We start from the raw sequence: 19861 nt of genomic DNA, 5'->3' as shown, positions 1-19861 counted from the left end.
GAGGTTGGCATAATGATTATGGCATTTACCTTACAGACATGAGGTGCAGGGTTTGATTCTCACTTGGGGTAACTGGCTAGGCTTAAAATGGCCCACAAGGGTAGTTAGTCTAGTACTAATCGATGAACCTATTCACTTAGTTAAGGTGAATCATTAATAGCAGAGAATAAGAAAAAGGAGAAGTGCAACGAAATTACACTGAAGGGGCAAACTTGTGAAGTAAATGCAGGCAAGGCTGTTAAAGAAGGAGTTGGATGCACCAACGATGTGAAGGCAGTCAAGCCTTCTCAAATGCATGCAGTTGTAGAATAAGAAAAAAATAAGAAAATAAATGGTCGTGCCAGTGATGGCATCAGAGGATATTTTCCAGCAGAATCTTCTTAGGGAAGAAGATTCAACATAAATGTGCGTTGTTACAACCTTCCAGGTGGAAGGGTTGAGGAATGGCTTACATTTGGATTTAGCAAATGTGAGTGAGCTGGAAAGTGGCAAGGACATTTCCTGGGGTAATATAATGGAGACAATACAACAAGATGATCAACAATCCAAATATATGCCAAATACACTGACATGGTAAAATAAGAGTGCAAAATGAAAAAAGGCTTGTAAAAAGAAGAAGTCATTTACAGCAAGAATAGAAAAAAAGAGGATACTGAAGTGGATAGATATAAGATATGGGACAAAATAATTGCATCCTTAGGAACTAAAGAAAATGAGGTAAGAGCTTTTATTCATATAAATAAAGAGACGTATTGTGACATTATTTGTGAAACTGATCAACTGATGGAGAAATTTTTAGGTGAATATGAAAAAAAGAAGAAGTGTTTTCCTTGGAATCAGTCCCTTTTACTGACTTTTTATAGAGAGACAAAGAAAAAGATCCATATACAATTTGAAAATGATGGATAAAAATAGACTTTAGAAGGATATTTATTAAAATTATGTAAAGATGTGTTAGAAATTTTGAAAGTGCATCATAAAAGGGATTTATGGACATGGCATGGGATTGTCTTGTGATATTAAATGTAGGAAATGAAAAAAATGTTCACATTCCTAGTCTTATAAATATGGAATGGGATAAAGAGATGGTGAGACATTGGGGTCAACCAAAACTTGTTTTCTTTGTGGTGAAACAGATCATTTGATCAATAATTGTAAAAAAAGCAAATGCTATATATGTGGAAAGACAGGACAGTATATGAATAATTGTGAGTTAAATGTTATAAATGTAAAAAACTAAGACATTTATGAATAGAATGCAATTAGACTGAGTTTCAAAAAATTGATACATAAACAGATCAAAAACAGGATGGTAATTATGAAGGCATAGAACTGGAAGTTGTAGACACACAAGTAGAACTAGTTCAGATAAATATTCTAGAAGATGAGCAAGAAAGACAAGAATTTAGTACTGAAGAAATAGTATAATAGGAGAAGAAAATTCAGATGTAAGTGATGCTGAAAACATGAAAATGAATTTAGTGAAATAGAAAAGAAATTCTATTGGTAAAAGGGTTCAGGAGAGAAAAAGGAGAATTATAGAAGTTAATAATGAAGAAAACAAAGAAAAGGAGAGGATAGGAAGAAAGAAAAAAAGAAAAAAATAATAATAGACATTGATACCTATAAAATGTTAACAATAAATGCTAATAATTTAAAAAGTTTAGTACATGGAATAGAATAAGTATTACTGAATGGTGCAAATGGTGCAATGACGTATTGTGACATTATTTGTGAAACTGATCAACTGATGGAGAAATTTTTAGGTGAATATGAAAAAAAGAAGAAGTGTTTTCCTTGGAATCAGTCCCTTTTACTGACTTTTTATAGAGAGACAAAGAAAAAGATCCATATACAATTTGAAAATGATGGATAAAAATAGACTTTAGAAGGATATTTATTAAAATTATGTAAAGATGTGTTAGAAATTTTGAAAGTGCATCATAAAAGGGATTTATGGACATGGCATGGGATTGTCTTGTGATATTAAATGTAGGAAATGAAAAAAATGTTCACATTCCTAGTCTTATAAATATGGAATGGGATAAAGAGATGGTGAGACATTGGGGTCAACCAAAACTTGTTTTCTTTGTGGTGAAACAGATCATTTGATCAATAATTGTAAAAAAAGCAAATGCTATATATGTGGAAAGACAGGACAGTTTATGAATAATTGTGAGTTAAATGTTATAAATGTAAAAAACTAAGACATTTATGAATAGAATGCAATTAGACTGAGTTTCAAAAAATTGATACATAAACAGATCAAAAACAGGATGGTAATTATGAAGGCATAGAACTGGAAGTTGTAGACACACAAGTAGAACTAGTTCAGATAAATATTCTAGAAGATGAGCAAGAAAGACAAGAATTTAGTACTGAAGAAATAGTATAATAGAAGAAGAAAATTCAGATGTAAGTGATGCTGAAAACATGAAAATGAATTTAGTGAAATAGAAAAGAAATTCTATTGGTAAAAGGGTTCAGGAGAGAAAAAGGAGAATTATAGAAGTTAATAATGAAGAAAACAAAGAAAAGGAGAGGATAGGAAGAAAGAAAAAAATAAAAAAATAATAATAGACATTGATACCTATAAAATGTTAACAATAAATGCTAATAATTTAAAAAGTTTAGTACATGGAATAGAATAAGTATTACTGAATGGTGCAAACAACAGTATAGTGACATTATTATTTTGGAAGAGTCTAGATTTCTAACTGAAGAAGAAATATATCAAATAGAAATATGGTGGATAAATAATATAATTTGGAATTTAGACAAAGAAACCTGTTCTGGGATCGTTATTTTGTTTAAAGAGTTGATAAAAGTTCTAGATATTATTTATGTTATAATGAATAGAAGTAGTATTCTTGATGTAAGTTGGAAAGAATAACATTAAGAGTTATTGCAATTTACGCATATGTAACAAAAAAGAGAAAGAAAACATATGTTTAAAAATGTAATTCAGTATGTTGCCATAAACATGGAAATAATTGTGGTAGATGACTTTAATTGTAATCTAAGATATTAGAGAAAGAAAGAATATGATGTTAAACAAGTGTTATATATTATAAAATACGGACAATTGAGAATTTTGAATAAGAGTACCTGGATGTATAGTAAAGGAGAACATAGAACAGAAATAGATCATTTTTTTATATCTACTGAGTTGCTAATAGTAGAATAGGACATTTTGATAACATGTTTCTCTGATCACAGAGTGATTGGATTAAAATAAAAGGGAATGGTGATAATATAAAAACAGGAAAAAGGATTAAAAGAAAAAATGAAGTTAAATGGGATGAAATAGGAAAAAAAGACATATTAAAACTGTGGAATGATCATGTAGAGATGAAAGAGTTTTATAAGGATTAGTCAGAATGGTGGTTGTGTTTTAAACAAGAATATAAAAAATGTTATATACAATGTGAACAGGAAAATAGAATGGAAGGCAAAATGAAGTATAAAGATTTAAGTAAAGATTAATTTGTTAGTGTAGAAAAAACTGAGGATTTTTTTTTTGTCAAAGAACAAGAATTACATAATTTGAATAAAGTTAAGATAAAACATTTATTGTATAAACAAAGCTATTTCCTTCAGGGAAAAAAGGAAGAAATTGCTCCATATTTGAGTACATTTATTAAAGGGAATAATAGTATAATGAGACAAATGAAGGCTAGAGTTTGTAGAGTATATAATACTCAAAATAAAAGTACAGAAATAGTGGAGACTTATGCAAAAAAATTATCTAAAAGGTAAATTATGTAAACTTATAATGAATAGAAAGTAGAGTCTTTTCTAGAACAATATAAGATGACAAGGGATATTGTGGTGGAAGAACTAGAAAACATTTTAATGGTAGTAAATTTGGAATCACCAGCTGGTCCAGATGGAATAGAATTCAGGATGTATAAAAATATGTCAGGTTTACAAAAAATATATCTATTTTGTAATGATGTTAAATGAATGGTTAAGCAAAGGATTTAGAAATAAAAAAATTATGTAGTGAAGTAATTAAATTTATATGAAAGAAAGATTCTAAAGATGAGATGCAGAATAGGTGGCTGATAGTTCTGAATAATATGGATTATAAATTGTTTATGAAGATTATACAGGGAAGAATGGAGGGTGAAATAAATAAAGTGATAAATAAAAATATATATGGTATAAAAGGAAAAAGAGTTCAAAAGTTACTCTAAATTACTTGTGAGTTGACACATGATGTTTTACAAAGAAATAGTAATGTTAAAATTATGGTAGATGATGTAAGTAAAGCATTTGATTCTATTAAATATAATGTACTATTAGAAATACTAAAAATACAAGCAAATTAGATCACAAGTGAAAACTTCCAAAGCCAATTATGAATCAAGACTAGCATATGAAGCAAAGGGAAACCATAAAGACTTCTTCAGTTATGTCAAGAACCTCCATGGCAGAGCCCAGGTTTGTTCCAAATTAATACTTAATGGTATCACTTACACTCATCCTATTGACTTAGCCAACCTGCTAGCAGATAGATTCAGAACAAACTTTACCCCTCTGTCCCTCCAAAGGCCCCTTCAACATCCCTGATACTTGTCCAGCACCTCACATCTCCATAGATCAAGTGTTAAAGGTCCTATCCAAGGCAAATAACACAGCTTCCATGGAACCTGATAGTATCCTCGGCTGTATTCTGCACCATCTCCAGCAAGAATTAGTTTCGCCATTGAGCACCTTATTCAACCAATGCCTAAGTACAGGCTTCAATCCAGAAGAATGGAGAACTACCATTGTCATCCCTTTGTACAAAAGTGGCACCACTACTAACTCTGGAAACTATCACCCCATCAGCTTGACAAGTCTGATTTGTAAAACCATGAAGCGTATTATTATGGATCTCAAAAAACAAGGACATAGACAATCTCCAAGCACTGGACCCAATCCAGTTTGGATTTGTCAAGGGAAAATCTTGCCTGTTGAACCTGGTTGTCTTCTTTCAGACTGTCACCAAGGCCCTGGATGAGGAAAAGACAGTACGTACAGCTTACCTTGACTTGGCCAAGGCCTTTGACACAACCCCCCCCCCCATTCAGGCATCATTTAAAAGCTAACACAACTTGGTGTAAATCCCTATTTCATTAGGTGGGTGGCCAACTGGCTCAACAATAAGACCAGCAAGATCAAAATAGGTGCCTGCACCTCCAACAGCAGAACTATCACTAGTGGTGTTCCCCAGGAATCTGTCCTGGGACCCCTACTGTTTGGCATCTACTTCTAAAAGGTCCAGGCAAAGACAAAAATCCTGTGGCTGATCAAGTTTGTGGATGACTGTAAGCTGTGTGCTGTCATTGACTCCCCAAATGATGTTAACATACTGCAAGAGGGTCTCACAGTAACAAATGACTGGTGCCAAAATCATGGCCTTAAGTTAAATGCAAAAAAATGTATTATCATACCATTCAGCAAAAACACAGCCCCTACTGATTATCACATTAATGGCAACCCCCTAAGCACACAACATGTGGTGAGAAATCTGGGTACTCAGGTTGACAACAATCTCACATTTGACCATCATGTAGCGGCAGTGGTCAGAAAATCCTTTTACTCAGTTCATTTCATAAGTAAAGGGATTACATCCAGAAAAAAAGGAGGTTATTACCTCTCTGTACTCCTCCATCATTAGGCCAATAATTTAGTATAAAGTCTCATTTGCTATGTACCTCTCCAAACATCTGCACCAACTGGAAAGGCCACAGAAATATCTCACAAAGAAAATCCATGGCCTCCGACACCTGTCCTATGTGGACAGGCTCAAATTACTATCACGCTACTTGGTATTGTACAGATTGCTTAGAGGTGATCTGTGTCTCACCTACAAGGCAATTTCGGATCCTGCCCTACTAGAGATGCTCCATATCCATAAGTTTAACTCCTCATACATTACCCACTCAAAAAGCCTAAATCGAATATGCAACATAAACAAAATCTGCTGGAGAGACAGATTTGTCTCCCAGAGGCTGCCCCATCTTTGGAACAGACTTTCCATACAATAAAACAAAGTACCTCACTGACCCTCTTCAAGCACAATCTTGATGAGTGGATAGGAAACCACATATTTGTCACAGGGGTTCCACCTGTGTCCTTTATTGACAGGAGCAATAGATGCTGACTGTGGTTTCTTTTTTTTGGGGATAAACTCTTGGCTAGGCTTGTAAGGGTCCCGGGGCCATTAGCCTACTAAACTCCTATGATCCTATGAAAGCATATAACATAAGTTAAAAGATTATAAGGGCATCTATGACAGTGTATAAACTAAATATAGTTTGGGCTTTGGTAAATGGTTGGTTAAGCAAAGAATTAGTCATTCAGAGGGGTGTAAGGCAAGGTTGTCCTTTGAGCAGTACATTATTTGCATTAATAATGAATATGGTATCCATACATATAAATAGAGAAATGGAAAAGTGGAGTTATATTTCTAATGAAGAGGTTGTTATACCAATTATATTATCTTATGCAGATGATATTATAATTGTTGCAAAAATAGTGATGGGATAAATAAAGTAATAAAGCATTTATAGGGCAATTTAAAAGCACTTTGTTTATATATATACATAAAGAGAAAATTCAAGGATTAGGTTTTGATGGAATGTTAGGTGATATTAAGTTTAATTTGACAAAAATAAACATGATTGGTATATGTTTTGGAAAACAGAAAACACATTATGATTATGGAAAGAAAAATTAGTAACTGTATGAAAAATATGTGTATGTTTTGGAAGACATTCAGATTGTCATTTAAGGAAAATTTTTATTTAATTAATTCTATTCTGTTTACAAGAACGTCATATTTAGCAGGTGTTTTTAGTATCCCTGTTTTGTTTGAGAAGGATGTTTACAATAGGTTTTTTTTTCCTTTATTTGGGGATCTAAGCTATATTCTGTAACAAGAGGTGTAATCTATGTTAAAAGAGAAGGCGGATTAGGCTTGATTAATCCTATAGTTTATGCAGCATCATTACAATTATATAAAGTAGTGCAATGTTTAACGGATAATGATAATCCATTATTTACATGAATCTTAAAGCTTAATATAAAGGAGAATGGATGTATATTTTAAATAATAAAAGAAAGAGATTATGATCCAATCATGAAATAAATAATTAGCAAGAAAAAATGTTAATATGAGAAATAAAAATTGATGAGACTGAGAATGATAAAAAGGGTATTATAATATAATGAATAAATATTTTGTGTATAGCCATGAAAGGAACTGGCAAAAGAAAAAAATGCAGTGATACGGGATAGAATCAGAAGATGTAAGGAAATGGTGGAATGGTAAGATTTTTATGGAGATTTACTATAGAAAAGTTTCCAGTAAAACCAAATATGCTGCATAAAATGAAGAAAGACAGCATATGTATTTATTGTAAAGAATTTGAGACTAGTGAGCATGTGTTTTCAGGATGTAGAAGAATTAAAACATTATGGAAGAAGATTACTGAGATGAGCTACTTAGATGGAATTTCAGATGTGAATGATATAATTATGGATATGATCGAGTATGGATATTATAAAGGAAAAAGTAGAAATTCTATAACAAAAAATGATTAAAACATTCTTTGCATGATATGGTTAATTTGGAACCAAATTTTGTTTAATAAAAAATGGCATTTAGCTACAATGCTAAAAAAATAAGATTTTTGGTTATAGGAGAAAGAGTAGGGGGTCTTATAACTGAAACTATTTTTGTTTCTTTGTAGTAATGAAGTAAACAGAAACATGTTATCTTAGTAAGATATGTAAATAATGTATATATTGTAAATATGTATATAAGTTTAGAAATTATTTATTTTAGGAATAAAGGACCTTTACTCTTTTTGATAGGTGCCGTAGGATCTTTTATATTCACCTGAGTTTCTGCCAACTCAGACAGATGAGGCCTCGGTTTAATATTTCATCCAAAGGACAGCAAATTCAAGAATGTGGCACCCCCCCCCCCTTATGCTGCACTGAAGTGTCAGAAAACCATCTTCTTGGTGTGGTACTATAGCTAGATCTATACATCTATATATCTACTGTACACACACACATACACACACACACACACACACACATATATTTTATATATATATATATATATATATATATATATATATATATATATATATATATATATAAAATATCTATATGTGGGTGTATATGCATATATATCTATTTGACAGTCATGCAGTTATGCTATTGTATACCTAACTTTCAACTATCATAATTCTTACAATTTTGGGGGAAATATTTTGACTTTTTAATTTAAAACCCTTGTGCTTTTCTACCCCAGGCCTCCATTCAAAATGTGCTGTTGATAGCCAGACTGCCCTGGTTAATAAATGGAAAAAAGTAAGTAAATAAACAAACAACTCAGTCTATCAATCAGTCATTTATGGCCACACCCCCTTAAAGTGTATAATATTATTTAATTGAGAGATTTTGATAACAGTTTCCTATGTGTTACTTGCACTTAAAAACAATATATATTAAATTTCCTTCTGGACATCACTAAAAAAGTAACTAATACAGTGGGATTTTCCCAGAGTACATTTCAGCTTACTTAGTGGTATACTGAAAGTCAATACTGAATGCAAAATCTTGACATTTCAAAATGTTGAAACTTTACAATGTTGAACAGCTTCAATTTTGTTGATGTTTTATATTGTGGATTTGATTTTATAACATTCAATTATTTAGTTTTCTATTTATCATTTTGTCAGTTGTTTAGTATTCTATTTATCATTTTGTAGTCATATCACATTTTTTCTGAAATAGCTAGCAGCATAAAAGTGAAAAACATTATTATCTATTCACTGATTTTGGTAAACAGGAATAACTCTGTCATTTACTGTGGAGTAAACTAGTAAGATAAGTTTTATTTGAATTTATATGTTATCTCTTACCACTGTTTTTCACTGTTTGTAGGAAGGGATAGCTTGTAGACAAGAAGATTTACTTTGATTTGATTTTGTTGTTTTACCTTTAATTTTCACTGTTGGTTGTAAGAAAGGGATAAGTTTTAGACAGGCAGGCCCTAGCCATTCCAAGGGGCCTAGTTAGCTATAAATTCACATAGACTGCAGAGAGGACAATCCAAAGCTTATCTAAACAATTCTATCTTGGTTTGTGATTTATTGATTTTTACTGTTAAAAAGAAGTGCAACTGCAAGTGATAATGAATAGGAATTATGGCTTTTGTCTGACTTTCAGAACTTGTATGGTCAGAGCTAAAACATTACTGTACTTACTTTAATATTTAATTCTATATTGCTTGTATGACTTTTTTCATAGAAGTTGATTTAAGTTCTCTTTGAATTCTGTGATTACTGATTTTGATTATTTTTTTCTTTTATAATTTTTTATTTGTTTGAAGCTGAACACGAATTCCTTAAATGAGTATACCATTAATGATTTGGTAAAGCACAAATATCTTGTGCAATGTAATAAATGCTATGCATATTTAAAGGTAATACCTGATAACACTGGTGATCTGTGTTCCTCATGTCAAAATTTGGATGATTTGCTTACCATTATTAGAAGTAAATCTAGACTTACTGATGATGATTGCACTTGTGCGATTGGAGTGGCCTGGAGAACTGTTGTCACATATATAAATGAAATGTCTGGACTGGTGGGATAAATAATGTTAGGTAAAGAGCAAATAGAGCACATTTAGGAAATGATGTGTCTATTGTCTGTAAAGATCATTCAACCCCTATGAAAGAAGACGATGCTCCTGACAGCTTTGGAACTCTGGATACAACTAGTCAGCGATCTGAGGATTCAGAGTGTTTGGAAGGAAACAAAAAAAGGAAGAAGTTCACGACAAATAGCAAGGAAGAAAAATAAACTGATAAATGTCTGTAAAGTAAAGTAAAGAGAATACATAGTAAACAGAGCACTGCTTTGTTATATAGCACACAGATGACAAGGAATGACAGCATTTTTCTATCAGAAAACCTTCAGTCTACAGGAAAAGGCATAATTTTTCCAAAAGAGAAAGTAAAAAAAAGAGAAAAGGGGCAGTTAAAAAGAAATCAAAATTGAACGTGGAAGGATTGAAGAATATTATTGAAAGAAAAAAGATAAGAAAGGCAGATGTTCATTACATGGTTCAAACTGTAGATGTACAAAGCTAGCTGGATGATAATTGTATGCTTGCAAATTTAATACACAATGAAAGCAGTGGGATTAATAAGACTAATTGTGATGAAGATCGTTCCTTTGTAACAAATAATAGAGCAGATAGTACTGAATTAGAAACTGAAGATTCTTCAGAACTGGTCAGAAAAGATATTCCTGTAATTGGAGATTCAATTATTACAGGCACTGATACTTACATTTGCAGAGAAGATAAAGAACATTGAATAGTGTTATGCTTGCCAGGAGCAAAACTAGAAGATATGAGACAAGCCTCGGAATGCCTTAATGTAAGAAGTACAGATCTGTTTTCATTCATGTTGGTACAAATGATCTCATCCGCAAGGACTCTCTGACTGTAGTAGGGCACGTACAGCCTTCTTACATAACATAGCTTGTACAGGTGTTAGGACATATTTTTCACAAATCACATATAGAAAGGATAGTCAGGTCACAAAATGTCCCGTTTTAAGAAATGGAAATACATAGAGCATCCAAGCCTAGTTTTGGGCATGCATCTGATCAGGCAGTATGGTGTGCATTTGTCAAGATCAGGGAAGAGAATTTTTGCAGCAAATATTTTGCAATATTTGAAACACTGGGGAAGATTTTTGCCAGGTCAAAAACCTAATAGTTCACAGACAGCAACATTTGATGCATCTCTGATGGTTATTAATGCTAGGGTAATTAATAATATAGTTTGTTTATTGGAATACTTGCTACATTCCCACAAGACTGATGTTGTTATTGATTGTGAAACATGGTTAAAAAAAATACTGGAAACCAGTTCTTTCAGGGTATAAATGTTTTTACTGTAGCACACATTAAAACAAAAAATCAGGTGGAGGTGTTATGCTAGGGATTAAAGATAGCTATGAGACCTGTGTTTATTACATGTTCAGTGATAATACCAATACTATAGACTGTGTAACTGTGACAGTAAAGACAACCCTGGAACATATAACAATTCTTGAAGTGTATAGGCCACCAAAGTCAAGCTCTGATGACCTAAAGGAATTTATGCATTTCTTGCATGAAAGATGGGAGGGAAGAATTACATTAAATGGGGGCTTCAATTTACCAGAAACAGAATGGAATAATATTGATTCAACAACATTAGAAGACAATTGTTCACAACGTATGTTCAGGATCAACTGTTGCTTCAGATTATAAAAAAAAACTACCAGGGAAAAGAACATACTAGACTGTGTTCCTAAAGAAATTACTGTTATTTCAAACCAGGTTTTACCATCATTGATGTGCAGTGATCAAGAGGTTATAAAGATTAATTTGTTGCTAGATAATTCTGCCAAACTGAAATCTAACCCAATGGACAGAAGATTAATTACAGATTATATGGAAGCAAAACAGTCACTGTGTAAACTAGCTGGAGTGATGTGTTCAGTGGAAATACTGCAGATACCAAAATTGAAAAACTGCAGATGGAAAAAAGAAAGTTTTGAAAGAGAAATTGTTTGAATTCAAAAAAATCAAAATTGTGTTTAACATCAGGATCTAGGCATACAACTGCAGGTGGATAAATTTTCGTAAGAACAAGATACCTGATTAAGGTGAAGTTGAACTAAAACTTGGAAATATGAAATAAACAAGCTGGACAAACAAATTAAGCATAGTGTGAGATGAGAGCAAGAAAATTTTGAAGAAAATTTATATAAAGATATTGATCATAATAGGAAACCTATTTATAGATACATAAGATGTGGAAGTTGTAAAGATATACAAGCTGATATTCTGTATGTAGATTCTAAAATGTATTCTCAGACACAACAGATTATAAATATATTTGCAAAATTTTATGAAAAACAGTTTGGCTCCACAAAGAGAGTGATAAATTGTCCTAGTGACATCCAGGTAACCTCAGATATAGGAAGCAAATTAGATTGTATTGAAAAGAACTGCACAAACTAAATCCAAACAAAGCATGAAGAGGAAACAGAATTAGTAATAATGACATGAGAACACTTTAGCAAGAACTTACATTACCATTATGTCAATTATCTACTAGATCATGTAAATATGAGGAGATTCCTCAACATTGGAAACATGCAATTATTAAACCTGTCTTTATGGGAAAGGGAAGTAGGACAAACTCAGAGTCATATAGAACCTTAAGTCTGCTTTCATATTGTGAAAAAAATGGAGAATGTAGTATTGGATAAGTTGTTGTGAGAATGGATAGGTTGGGACTTGAATCCATATAACAGCATACATATGTTGAAAATATATTGATTACCACCTGTAACATGATGTTCTATAACAATATAATAACAGCTATTAATAAAAAATTGTGCTGTGATGTAACATATGGATTTGATGTCAGCATTGGACAAGGTCATACACAAAACATTGATCAATAAATTAGAAAAACTAGGTATCGATGTACTCTTGATAAGATGGAAAGCTGCATGGCTTACAGATAGGGGTCTATGTCAATTCTTCGAATGCTTAAAATTTCGAACGTTACATGGTCGAGACCAAACGTTCGAAATTTCAAGTGTTTGAAGACTGACATTCAACACTGCAGTATGGTTCAGAGAGGGAGAATTTCCCTTTTCTGCGCTGAATTGCGGTCTCGGAGTTGGTATATTTAAGTAGGGGGGTGTGGGGGGCACAGGGGGGCTTGCACCCCTGCTCACACTGTTAAGGTGTGTTTTTCTTTTTTTCTTTGTTTTTTTATGTGATATTCAAACATCTAAATGTCGAACATTTGGTCTCGACCATGTTACGTTCGACATTTTGGATGTTCGAATATTTAACATAGATCCACAAATAGGACATGGCAAGTATCATACAACAATTGGACAGGTGGAATTCTTGATTACAATCAGGGTGTCTCACAGGGCTCTGTCCTAGGCCATTACTTGTTTAGATTGCATCTTTCAGACCTAACTTTTTCATCTGATTTGTTCTACAGTCTATATGCAGATGACCTGAAATTGGGTAACCTGATTACATGTGTTACAGATAAGGCATGTCTGCAAAAGAACATGACTAAATTTACTATTTGGGCACAAGAAAATAATATGCTGATAAATACAACAGAAACTAAGCATATGAGATTTGGGAGACATAAATTGAAAAGTGAATATTCAATACAGCACACCATGATTGAAAGTGTAGACTCATTTAAGGATTTAGGTATATAGGTAGATCCAGCTTTGAGTTGTTTCCTGTTTCCTAATCATATCAGCCAATTGGTTAATTATAGTTATAGAACTATAGGTTGCATAAAAAGATTATAAAGTCTCGGAAATCAGAAATTATGAAGTCATTGTTAGTTATACTAGACCAAAACTTGGGTATGGTATAAAAATATTGAAACCTTATAAGAAAACAAGCATGAGTAAACTGGAAAGAAATATACCAGGTGCATCCATGGATGTGAAAATATAAGTTATTATGAAATACTAAAATATCTGAACTTGTACAGTGTCTCTTACACATATCTAAGAGGATATCTTATTTAGGAATACAGGGCATTTAGAGACAGCTACCTGTGGGAATGTTTAGTGTTATCAAAAAGTGGTAGGGAATTATCAGACAGCCTGTGTAGATGATTCTATGGGAATGAGAAGTGTACTAATTGGTTCTCTAAGAGAGTAGCTGATGCATGGGACAGACTACCAAATTACATTAAAGCAAGTAGTAGTTTAAATATTTTAAGAATAGCCTGGATGCTTATTATAGGATTAAGTGTTTTGGTATATTGTCAGGCTAGAAGGGCACTAATGCCCATGCTTGAAATATTTGTATGCATGTACGTTTGTATGTATCATTTTGAAGTCATGACACATTTTTTTTTTGAAATAGCTAGCTGCATAAAAGTGAATAACATAATTACCGATTCACTGATTTTGGTAAATAGGAATAACTCAGCAATATAATGCAGAATCCAACTTTCAAACCCAGCCCAGGAAAAAAGGGAAATATTCTGAACAGTTTTACACATCATCACAGTAAATATATTGGAACTCATGACAATGTGACATAGACCACAATGAATAGCTGAAATGCATGAGCAGTACCAGTAAGGAGAAACTCAAAGAAGAGACTAGATTATGTGCAAACATACAAACAAAAATGTCGCAGTTCCAATAAATCTGTCTCATTGTGCAGATCTGCAGGCAGCTGTTCCATAGATGCAGAATGAAAATGCTCCTTCATACTACACAACTAAGTCCAACCACCTTTTTAGTAAGGCGCTACTTCTTGACATCACCTCCAAATTATTTATCATTTATTAGTCCAGAAAGTGGATGTGTAGAGGTAAAGCACAGTGTTGAACCAAATCACAATTTGCCAAAAAATGTTTGAGATGGGAGATGCCCTCCAAAATCAGTGTTGCAATTTTGCTTATAGCAACTCATTTATTAATGTCACTCACTCAAGGCTACAACAGCTGCAGAGTTTAGATATGGTTCCTCAAGTGCAATGCTCTTGGCAGTACAGTAAACTCTCAGTTAAACAGAACTCAAGCAACCAGAAGTCTTAAGCAACCAGAAAAAAAAAATCAAAGAAATTCAGCACAATTTTCATGTGTTGCACTTTCTGTCCCCCTCCCCCCCACATAATCATACCTTACATTTTTAGAGTTCTAGAGTTTTAAAAAGGAAGAGAGGAATAAATTCCCTCTCTCCCCGACCTAAGAACAAGTCAAACCAAACAAATATTATAGGGTACAGTATTAGTCAGGCCTATTTTTAATATTTAACTCTCAAGCAGCCAGAAACTACAGTTATCTGGCATCTACCAATCCCCATGTCTGGCTGTTAACTGGGAGTTTACTGTATCAAACTGAACACAATTCTGTAGGGTGTGTATGTGGGGGTGCCTCTGCTTACATGTATGTTTGCATTTTTTCATTAATGTTTCTTATTTTAGCATAATCTATTTTTCAGCATGTGTTGTCCCTTTAATCAAAAATTATCTTGATTTTTTTTTTTATATTCTGGATCTCTACTAATCTTTCGCTTTGTACCCCCAATTAAATTAAGTACCTGCAGCATTGCACAAGACTCCCAGATGTTTTATTAAGATCCAGCATGCTTGAATCACTGTCATTTTGTTGTTTTCTTATACTTGTCTGGATCGTATCTTTATTATCTGCATGTAGTCATGCATTCATTCATTCATTCATTCATTCATTCATTCATTCATTCATTCATTCTCTGATTAGTTACTTGACCTTATTCACTGCCATGAGGAAGCTGGAGTCTATCTTGGCATTCAGTGGACACAAGGCAGAAACACTAATGCTAGATAGGATGCCAGGATATCATAAGATGGGAGTGCACATGTGCATATACACACACACACACACACACACACACACACACACACACACACACACACACACACACACACACACGCACACACACACACCACTAGGATGCTTAAAAGATCAACAGTTCACTTATGGCATGCTTTTCGAATTTGGCAAGAAACCAGGACATCCAGCAAATGCCCAAATGGACACATGGAAGACAAGCATACTTTACACAGGAGATACCCCAATCAAGACCTGAACTGGAGAACCAAGCCCTGTAAGTTAGCAGTGCTGACTCCTGGGCCACTGTGCTATTCTGTCTGCATCCAATGAATTATCTGACAAGCTGTTTTGCTGGGGATGTTTCTAGAGACATGCAGTCAGACCTTAGAGTACCATGGTAAAAGAGGAAAAAGTGGCACATGTGAGAATTAACCAGGTAGGCCCCCTGTGCTAAGAACCCTTTTACACGGGGTGACCCAAATAAAAAGTTCTACAGTTTAATCAGACTAGTCAGTTAACCTTAGAAACCTACATTCGGAAGGAAATTGGAGTACACAATAGAACCGAATACAAATGCAGAAATGGCAATAACCGGACACTGCAGGTGAAAAACAGCAGCAATAACTCATATACCACTATGGGACCCAGAAGAAAACCATGCAGATAAAAAACTGGCATAAATTTAGAAGAGATAGGCAGGGACACTGATTAACTAGTCTAAAAAAATGAAATTCCATTTTCATGATAAAAATATCTAGGAATTATACCCTTGATGTTTAAGTGTAATTTTCTATCTTTACCATGGCTTCATTATAATTGTCTACTACATTTTAAGATTTAAAGAAGTTTCTGTGTACAGAACACTCATTAAAGCAATCTGACAGTAGTATAAGTAATAAATATGAGAAGAAATGCAGATTGTAATAAATGAGTGTTCTTTTCTAAAATACCAAATTCCCATTTTTTCAATGAAAAATAGAAAATCAGGGTCTCTGGTGATAGGATAAGCATGGGTGTGGACTTCTGTAGTTAAAATTATGTGCTCTGTTCATTTCTCATTTGTCACTGGTAAGTACTAGGAAAGACATGCCTTGATAAAATGTGACTTGTAAGCATAGATACAGGGGCTTCAGCACATAACAAGGCCATAGGCTGCAACCCTAATCCAGTACAGCTTTGAAGTTTTGCATACGGAATGAAAATAATTCATATATGCTTCATGGCAGAGGAGGGGTGCAGGGACTGACCAATAAGCCATGTTCTGCATTCATGGCAGTTAAGGGCAATATAGAGACATGCAAATTAGCTTATAATGAGTATTTGCTCACTGTGGAGAACCTGTTTCTGAGAAAAGCTGAGGAAAGGATCACAGGATACATACTACTGAAGATGGAATGCAGTCGTCATCAGACCTGGGGACAGTAGGGTTTTCTTGTTTCTTTAGAAATAAAGAAATAGACATTCCATGCTGGTTTGTCATCTAGCAGGAATAATACTTACTTTCCTGTAAATCTACAAATAAAAAAACTCCAGCTTTACTCCGTAGCGTATCACTATAAAGCTATGTCAAAACCAGAGCTGTTGGACATGCTACACCTAAATAAATCTCAGTCCCTCTGAGCTACATGCTCTAGGGACATAAACCTTGTCACGACAGTAAACAGGACATGCTGGAGGGATAGATTCCTGTCCCAGAGACTTCCCATACTCTGGAAGAAGCTACCCATCTATGTCAAGCAAAGTTCCTCATTAGCACTCTTCAAGAAAAATTTTGATGAGTGGATGGGAAATAGGAAATACACCCCGGGGATCACTTCTGTGGCTCTGCTCAACAGGGGCACAGGAAAATAACTTTCTTGGGTGGCAAATGCCTGGGAACCTTGTTGGCTAGGCTTACTTAGGCCCTTGGGCCGATAGCCTAGTACCTACCTATGAACCTAAGTGGCTCACAAGCAATACTTTGGCACTAGACAGGTGTGGTATTATGACTGATTGGTCAGTCCCCACACCCCCTCCTCTGCCATGAAGCATATACGAATTCTTGTCATTCCAAATGCAAAACTACAAAGCTATACTGGATTAGGGTTGCAGCCTATAGCCTTTTTATGTGCTGAAGCCCCTGTATCTATGCTTACAAGTCACATTTTATCAAGGCATGTCTTTCCTAATACTTACCTGTGACAAATGAGAAATTAATTCCATTTTGGGCTATAGATCTTTGGTGAGGTAGCACTGGCCAGCAATCTTTGTAAAAAGGTGAATTTTTGCAAGTATATTGCTGCAGATTCTCTTGTCCACTATGAAAATGAGATGGCTTGCATCACAAATGTTGTAGCCCAAAATAAATCCTACACTGCTTTATAAAGTCTTTGGCTTTTTTAAGCAAAAGAGACACCAAAGCCAGCAGCTAAGTGCAACAGGCAACACGGAATGGAATGATGCAAAGATGTAAGCCCACTTCCATTCGCGGAATCAAAATTATTTAAAAAAAGGCTAAACAGCCTGGAGGTGTTTCTCAAGGTGGTGCTGTGGACAAAACACAATCTCAGTGTGAGGATTCACTAACAATGGTAAATTGAACCTACTTTGCTATAAGAGGGCATCATGGCTTTATTCTTGGTTTTAGTTTGGTAATGCCAGTTTAAATGGCTTTTCAGGAAACCTAGAGGAAAATAAAACGTGTATGTTAATAGTCAGATAAAATACAGCATACGTGATGCAAGTGGGGGTGGGCTGAAAAGTTATAAACATAGAGAAGCTGTTAGTAGCAGGGCAACTTAAATTCAGGACAAAATGCATTATATAGACACACATATGAGTAGGGTTATAGCCAGGCATATACTATGTAAACCATGATTTATAAATTATATTTAGAAGGGCAGCATTTTGACCAAATCTAAGGCACTGATTGGACAACCTTCAAACACTTAAGTAAAACAAAAAAGGATGCATCACACTAACAAATAAGGTACACTTGTCTGCAGTGATACACATTTGTTATATTACAAGCTGTCCAGTTAAATGTTTCTAATGTGAGCATTTTGGGATACTTGACTTTTCTTTGATTACATGTTTGGGATATGTCATATCAGAAAGAATGAATATTTAATGTATTACTTGGACTCAAATAGTTAATAGAGTAACAGGTCTAGCGTCACTCTGCATTTTATGAAGAATAAGAAGAAAGAAACTCAAATGTCTGGCATTATTGACTGAGAGTAAGGACATGTGATTTACATGTGCAGGGACAAAAAAAGTATGTACTTGTGCCGAGTTGCATGGGCCACTAGTCTTAACTACCACAGGAAAGTGCTGATTTGCATTCAATGTAGTTAAGGGTAATTTACAGATGTGCAAATTAGCTGCTAATGAGGTCTTTGCTCACTGTGGATAACATAACTGATTTCTGAATCACAAATTCCTCCATCATATAAGCAGTCAGGTTTTGCCACAACTCTTACCACTAGTGTTAGGGTTATTTCTGAATCCCTGGATTCATTTCTCAGCAAAAGACTATTTGCGTGCATGAAGATGCAACAAAACAGCCTTTCGATGAAGAACAGATTAAGAAAAACACTTGCCTGTGATCTTTAAATAACAGCAGACTACTTTTCAACAAGCATAAAATCAGAGTTGAAACAGTTCCACAGTAGTTAAGCACTCCTTGCAATATTCACAGCAGAGCTTGGTTTTTGGAAACTCTGCAGATCTGCATGGGTCTGTGTATAGCCAGTGGTAAAAATGTATCCATTTAGATAGTGTTGTAAAACAGGTAAACTGCAAACTAGGTTGTTTGTGATGTATCAAGCACCAGCTTAATTCTAACACAAAAATAGTAATCACACTGATCGCTCTAATTCCAAAATTATTTTGTGGTTCCGCATATTACCAAATGCATCTCACAATGTCCTCCAAAAAGTGGAAAACTTCAGAAGAGCATGTCTTACAAAAGAGATGTAATCTGTTATCCATCATTATATGGTACTAAACGAAATTGCATAATTGAGCTTAACTAACAGACTGACATATTCTCATCTTGTCTTTGGTCACAAGTTTCCGTATAAACAGCCAAGCCCTGATTTAGCTTATTTGCTAAGTTGGCAGCAGTCCAAATAACTAGTAAAGTTATTGAGTGTATATCAAATTATATTTCCTTAATATACATTAAGACAGGAAATCAAACACACTGAGTCATGCATTACCCACCACATGGAATGCTCTGTCTGTAAGAGCCCACTACATAAAAAAAACCCTCAAACATTTGCTGCTGTCTGAGCAATGGTTATGGGATAGATGACTGTCCAAATTGTGCTATTCACTAAACCTCTACTGAACAAGTGTCAGAATTTACCCTATAAATAATGTATTAACTAGTCAACATTTTACTATAGCTGCCTGTTACAT

This window comes from Protopterus annectens, chromosome 13.part0 (genome assembly GCF_019279795.1).
Source record: "Protopterus annectens isolate FY-2018-M chromosome 13.part0, PAN1.0, whole genome shotgun sequence".
Lineage (NCBI taxonomy): Eukaryota > Metazoa > Chordata > Ceratodontiformes > Protopteridae > Protopterus > Protopterus annectens.
Note: the sequence above shows the minus strand (reverse complement) of the source record.